Consider the following 7,199-nt stretch of genomic DNA (forward strand, 5'->3'; position numbering starts at 1 on the left):
TTGCAGGTTTTTAAGGTTTCACAATCAGTTCTCAGAAAAACAGCAGTATTTCTGCAATATCTCATTAGCATCTGACTATTTTTAGATTATACAATTTAGCAAACTCCCTGTCAGCTACATTATGACAGTTGGATACTCATTAATAAATTGTAATTATTAGGATTCTAAGGATACGTCAGGGATCATTTATCAGGAAGAGAACCGATGTGATGTAGAAAAGTCAAACAATATGGTAAAGCTAGGCTCATTTTAAAACAACAATCTGGGAAAATCACTGCTACCACTCAGGGCCCCCTTCCATGGAGGATCCTGATCTGGCTGAGGCACGGTGTTACTGAGCAGGAAAACGGTCAGGTCACGGTGAGCTGTAGCTCAGAGGTATCCGAGGGACAGTCCACCGCTTTCCAGACTGACCACCTTCAGCATAGTCTGACCAGCCCCTGCCCAAGCAGGGTCCATACAATCTGACTATGCCCTCAAAACCAAGAGATCACATTGGCTCAGAAGTGAGCAGATGGGTAACTCTAGCACCTTCTTATTGCTGTGTTAGGCTGAAGAGAAGCCTGCCCTACCCATCAGTGTGGTTCCAGGAAAAGGTCGGAATAGTGATCAATTAGAAAACACGATCAATTACACAATTAAGAGGAAAGCCAAAAATATACATATCTCAAAATACAATAAGCCCGTATCCCAAGGAGCTGCACGTCAGTGATGTGTGGATTTTAGTCTGTGGCACAGCCAGACAAAACCAATGGGCTCGCTCTAGCCTGGCAAGGGAGCGACTCACTTCTGGCCTGTTGAAGGGGGCGGATGCTACACAAAACTATGATGGCTTCTACTGAGTGGTAAAATTCACCGAAGTTCCGGGGTATTCACATCAGGATCACTCCTCATGCAAAGTCTAATGTAGATGAAGATTAAGTGGTTTCTTGGTCAATAACTGCAGTTTCTTTCTTTTAAAGTCGGTTGGTTTCTTGTATAGTTCTGTTACAACTGGCCCAGGTATATTTCATCCACTTCCATGAAAGCAAAGCACTTGGTGCTGCTGGTAACCCAATTTTTTAGGCTTGTAGTTGTTTAAATTCAAAAAAGATAACTGCCTCTTTGGTTAATTCTTCAACATGCTTCTGCAGCTCAATGTCCACGTTAAAATGAATATATGTATCGTCTTTTCTTGATGTCGCAGGAGTAGCTTGCACAGGGATTTAATCTATGTCATTTGGAGCCTTTATGCGAACTCTGATATAGAGATCGCTGCACTGCCCGGCATCTCTCAGACCAAGCTGCTCGATTTAGATTGTGAGTAATGTCATTCCAGGTTGTGATGGCAGCTGTGGTAATAAAGCACCAGGGACTCTAGCAAGAAAACAATCAAGAGATCCTGCGCCAGCACCACCCTCTTCCTCATAGTGGTAGTTACATAATCTCCTGTCAACTTGCACAGAGGTGGAGTCTAGCTTGATCACAGATGGATTACCTCATTTGGAAGCACCGAGGAGATAAATAGCTCACTGGAGGTCAGATACACACAGACTCTCAGCTTCATATTCCTGATGATAAGACACATGGAGCTATGATAGAGCCCTGGAGCTGGAGGAGCCACGTGGAGACCCACGGCAGCACTGAGAGGCTTCCACCACTACTGGATCCACAAGACTTTCCACCCACTGGCCTGTGATCTTTCTTCCTGAATTAGGCATCATTGCCTGTGCTGCATGAGTCTGAAGAAGAATTTATAGACTGGTGGCAGACATATGGGCTAATATCAGATTTATGGACTTGATCGGGACTGGGCTGGGATATTTTCTTAATGTACAATTGCTCTTTGATATAAAGTTCTCTCTGACACACATATGAGGGTCTATGAATTTGTTTCTCTAGTCAACCCAGGCTAATACACTCATCTTCTTCAAATTTCAAATTCTCTTCTTTACCAGGTGCTAAAATTCTTCTTAATGGGACAGGCTGAACATCAATGGGAATTCTTTATTATCTGTAAGCATATTCTTTAGGATTGGTTCTAGCTTTTTCAGATTCCCCTGTTTAAATTCCTCTTGGGAGTGTATAGACTGTAAAGCTGCATCCCATAACTCCAAGCATGTTGCAATCTTGCCTATGGTATTCTTTTGTTCTTCTGTGGATTCAGAATTATAGTGTTGAGCTTGGGCCTCTTTTGGGAGCTGTCTTGCTAATTGCTAAAGATCCAGGTCTGCAGCCCTCAGTAGGGACATGCTCATAGAAGCAAGTTCATCCACTGCCACCGAGTCAATTCCAGCTCATGGTGACCATCTGATACTCTTCTATCGCCTCCACCAGCTAGCTCCAGAGTCGAAGTCAGTGCCTCGCCTACAACTGGCGCCCCAGCACTGCAGCAGACTCTGGGTCGCCTCTGACATGGCTGGAACCCACCACGTCCCCTCTCCCACCAAGGCCAGGCTCTAGGGCACCATCCTCCCACTGCCTGGCCCCAACCTTAACAGGGCCAGGGGAAACCACTACCGCTGCCACCCACCAGGAGCTGCTCAAGCCCATTTGCTCCGGCTGCTTTTTAAGATAACAAAATAGAACCACCTGCTATTCAATTCCTAGTAAAGGTGAAGTGATACTTGGGGAAAATTCAAAGTTCATGTAATTTGCATTGTGCAAATATACCTTTGGATCAAAGGTTATCATGTGAAGCATAACTTGACCTAAATAATTAATACAACATAAACTATGTACTTTAAATAAAGCCAGCATGAACTTCCTCTGTCTCAGGGTAGCTAACACTACCTTAAAATATCCTGATTTTTTAAAAAGGGAAACCATAGTGAAGAGTGGTATAGGGCATATGTTCTGTAGCTCAAAAAGTAGAGCTGATTGGGGAAAGTAGAACGATTTTTTTAATCAGCAGGTTAAATATACCCAGAATCAAGTCTAATATCTGAGGCACCAAAATGTGTGTTCGCCAGTGATATTTTAAAGCATTGAACTAAGTATATCTATTCTATTTCTATTTTAAAGATGAAGAAACTTGGCTCAGAGAGGTCAGATTACTTAGCCAAGGTCATATAACAAAAGTGGCACACTCAGGGTTCAAACCCAAATCTGCCGGATGCTATTTGTCCTGCTGTCAAACAAATTTGCCTTTTCAACCTCTCTTGTTTCTGTTTTATGCCTTCTTTATTTAGGTCATTGGCCTTAACTTCTATTAAGTAATAATGATAAGGCTGAAAAAATCTGCTTTTGAATGCTGGTTTCAATGAAACAGTCTATAATATATCTATTTTAAATAAGATATTGCTACCCTTCATTATGCTAACTGATTATCCTACTGTTGATAAATTTATAAAAGCTACAAAAGGAACGGATAGATGTGGAGTTTTAACAAATACTTTTAAGAATATATGTTTGGGTGATTTTTGTTATTATTGTTAATGTATAGTGTTCGATTGGGCTTGAATAGCTGTGATAGTTAAGGTTTTCTGTCAACATGGCTAGGCCAGGATTCTCAGTAGTTTAGCAATTAACACCTAGTAACTCCCTATGACCCGACCTAATACGGTGTAATCACAGACAATCAATTGCAAGCCTTCATCAATTTCTAGTTCTTTAGATTGGAGAATGGCCTGTCATATTGCCTGCTGATCCTTCGAGTCTTCAGCAGACTGCCGTCTGATACGTCGATCTTGGATTCGTTCACCTCTACAGCCTGTGGTCTTACTGTGGCTCTTGGGTTCATGATCGCCCTTGGCTATGTGAATCAGGAGAATCCCCCAGCCTACTAGCTGATGGACCCACAGATTTGAAATCTGCCCAGACTTGGACTTGTCCACTTCTACAACTGTGTGAGCCATTTTTAAAACTTACATTTCTTTTGATATATGCATATATAAATTTCACTCAACCTCTAAAACAACCACCAACCTTTTAGTTAGCAACTGAGTGCTTAACCACTGCACCACTAGGGCTCCTTTCTTAAACTCTCTAAAACCAACTGCCATCAAGTCAATTCCAATTCATAGTGACCCTAGATAAGGTTTCCAAGATTGAAAATCTTTATGGGAACACCCAGTGGATGGTGGGTTTGAACCACTGACCTTGGGATTGGAAAATAATTGTCTAACCCACAGCATCACCTGGACTCTGTTTTTATAAACACTAAGTGGTGTTAAATGGTGAAGAACTACATACTTGGTCCTGGATAGAGTGAGATAAAAATGTGGAGCAAAATTCAGAATCTTAAAAGGCCATGCATATTGGTCAAATAGAGACTGGTAAAACCCCTAAGACTATAGCACTCAGTCATGCTTCAGGTGTAGAGGTGAACTTACCGCCGTGGCTCAATTTTCAGCCAAACCATAGACAAGGGAACAATAGCACTGGGGAAGTAGATGCATCTTAGAATAACAAACCACTTCAATCAGAAGGGTAGTGTTTACCCAAAGAAAAGGTTCAGAAAGGTTGGGAAAGGGGGAATGGGAACAGGAAACACAGGTAGGAAGTGGGATAAATGATGTTTCATTGTGGGGATTACAAACAATGGCATGAAATAAAATCTGTATGGATTGCTGAACGGAAAACTGATCAACTCTTGAAACTTTCATCCAATTCACAATAGAAAGGATTTGTTGTTGTTGTTGTTTTACAATAGAAAGTTTTTTTAAAAATAAAAATAATTCTCTAGACCTAGATGGAGGATATGCCAAGAAACAGTAGCTCCACGTTTTCACATTTTTGTTTAATAGGTATTTGGGTGATGAAAGAAAGACCCCAAAACACCTGTCTCCCCATCATCTTAGAGCTGCGGTTCTCAACCTTCCTAATGCCGTGACCCTTACATACAGTTCCTCATGTGTGGTGACCCCCCAACCATAACATTATTTTCATTGTTACTTCATCACTGTCATTTTGCTACTGTTATGAATCGGGCGACCCCTGTGAAAGGGTCGTTTGACCCCCAAAGCGGTCGCGGTGACCCACAAGTTGAGAACCTCAGATAGTGCTGAGGGAGAGGGAGGTGGAGGATGAGGATGATAGGACAAATGGTCATCTTGAGCCAGGTATTTGGCTGTAAAGCTCCTCGGAGCCTCACCATTTGGTGTCTTTCACTGGAGACGTCTGAACAAAATGTCTAGAAAGACCAATTGCATCGGGGAGCCGTCAAAAGGAGCAATGTAGCCAGGTGGGAAGGCACAGGGTGAGACATGGGCCCCTCCTGGGCTAGAGTCGCACAGGAAGCACCATACTCATGTTATGCAAGGGTCCAGACCACATGTGGCCTCTTTCCCACTTTGGAGCTCACAGAGCCATCCTATCAAACCATCCCAGCACTTCTCAAGATGGGAAAAGGCCGGCCAGACTGGCCCTCTGGCAGCCATGCCACTCAGGGATTCAGGTGCCGGATTTAGGCAACGAGAACAGCTCACTCCTGGCAGTACCCTTCAAACAAATCCCTCTGGAGAACAGCCTAGGGGCTGGAGACCTTTCTGAGCAACCAAACGGTGCCTCTGAATGGGGGGGATAGACTGGTGGCCAGAGGGCAGGGGAGGGCAGCAGAGAGCTGCAGGCAGCGCTCAAGAGAGCTCAAGACTGCAGCTGGGAGAGCTCCAGAAGGAAGTGGGAGTGCTTGTGGAGAATCTCCATCTGCCAAGGAAATCCCCTCCCTTGGGGTCACACAGAGGCCAGTTCAGGTTGAAATGTAGGGTGCTTCAGGGAGCACTTTGGGAAGTCAAACCAGATGAGAAGCCGAGAGATGCCAGAGCCAACAGCAGCAAGAGTGGAGGAGAGAGCCAGGAACATGCTGGAGGCCATCGGGATCTGGAGTGGCGCTGAACACAGGCCAGCCCCCCCCCCCCCCCCCCCCCCCCCCCCCCCTCCCAGGGCCAAGAGAAGAGAGAGGAATCTGGGCAAAAAAGGCAAATAAGAAAAGCTGCCGAGTTAATTTTCTGAAATCATCATCACTCTGGGACCCTGTCAAGAGTCGTATACAGGCCAAAAAAAGCCCAACTGATGGGGCTCACTTTTGAGTAGGGACCGAAAATTCTTTTTAAAAAACTGAATTAAAAGCTCATGAAAAAAATCATTCAAAACAGTCAGTCAGTGCTTAGTCTAGCAATGTAAAGACGGTTTGACATTGGGAACGGCGCAACCGCTATGTTGTTGTGAATTGCTATTGAGCCTACGACAGTCCGGAGGGCACCACACTTGCTGCTTAGGTCTGGGCCGTCTCCGTGATCTTGAGTTACCTTCAGATCTGACATCAGGAGATACATTGATGTTATATATTTCATGGAATAGTATGTATTCAATACAAAAACTACATCACCCAAACATACTCACACATTATGAAAAACATTTGTTAAAACTCAATACTCATTCCTGGTTCTTTAACTTGAAAACTTAGAAAACAGTAATATAATTTTTTTTTCAGTAATATAATTTTTTAACCTAATGGAGGATAGCAATATCTCTCTTTAAAGGCACTGTAAAAAGTCTCATTTAAATCCATAACCAAAAATGGATACTCGGCCTTACCCTCATTACTAATATTGCTATAGAAATTAAAGCCAAAGAAATAAAAGCCAAACTAAACCAAACTCACTGCCATTGAGTCAATGCTGACTCACAGTAGCCCTATAGGACATGATAGAGCTGCTTCTGTGAATTTGAGACTATACCTTTTTTTAAATTAAATACATATATCATATCATTCCGTATTCAATCACATCAAGCAGAATTATACACTTGCTACCACAATCCATTTCTGTACATTCTTTTTCTACATGGACTCCTCGACATCGTCTCCCCTTCACTCCACCACCACAGTACTCCCTTCACCCCGGAACCCTTATTCTACTTGCTCTCTCTGTAGGTTCATCAGTCCTGGGTTTTATATAATGATAAATGGAAAAACATACAACACAACTTCAAGAGGGTGACCTCCAATGACATGGCACCTCCGAGATAACCCCTAATATGAACAATCAAAAACCAAACAAAACAATACAAACCAAAAATACATAAGAGTTTGGAAATCAGATCAAGTCCAGCATGCGTGTTGGGGGTGGAATCTACTGACCATGTTTTAACTGTTCCAGTCAGATTTCTACCTGTGATCTCCTATATTCATCTCTCCAAAGCCCTCCGTTTGTAACCGCTTTCCTCCCATCCCTCAACTGTAGATTGAGGGTGTTCTCCTATGTAGCTCCACAAATGAA

The 7,199-nt window shown here is 43.1% G+C and overlaps 1 pseudogene; it reads right to left on the reverse strand.

The window, feature by feature from the left end:
- Positions 1 to 883: 883 nt before the first annotated feature.
- Positions 884 to 2,396, reverse strand: LOC101649636 (annotated as a pseudogene).
- Positions 2,397 to 7,199: the final 4,803 nt, after the last annotated feature.

This window comes from Echinops telfairi, unplaced genomic scaffold (assembly GCF_000313985.2).
Source record: "Echinops telfairi isolate 266 unplaced genomic scaffold, ASM31398v2 ScPeMD7_60;HRSCAF=208, whole genome shotgun sequence".
Lineage (NCBI taxonomy): Eukaryota > Metazoa > Chordata > Mammalia > Afrosoricida > Tenrecidae > Echinops > Echinops telfairi.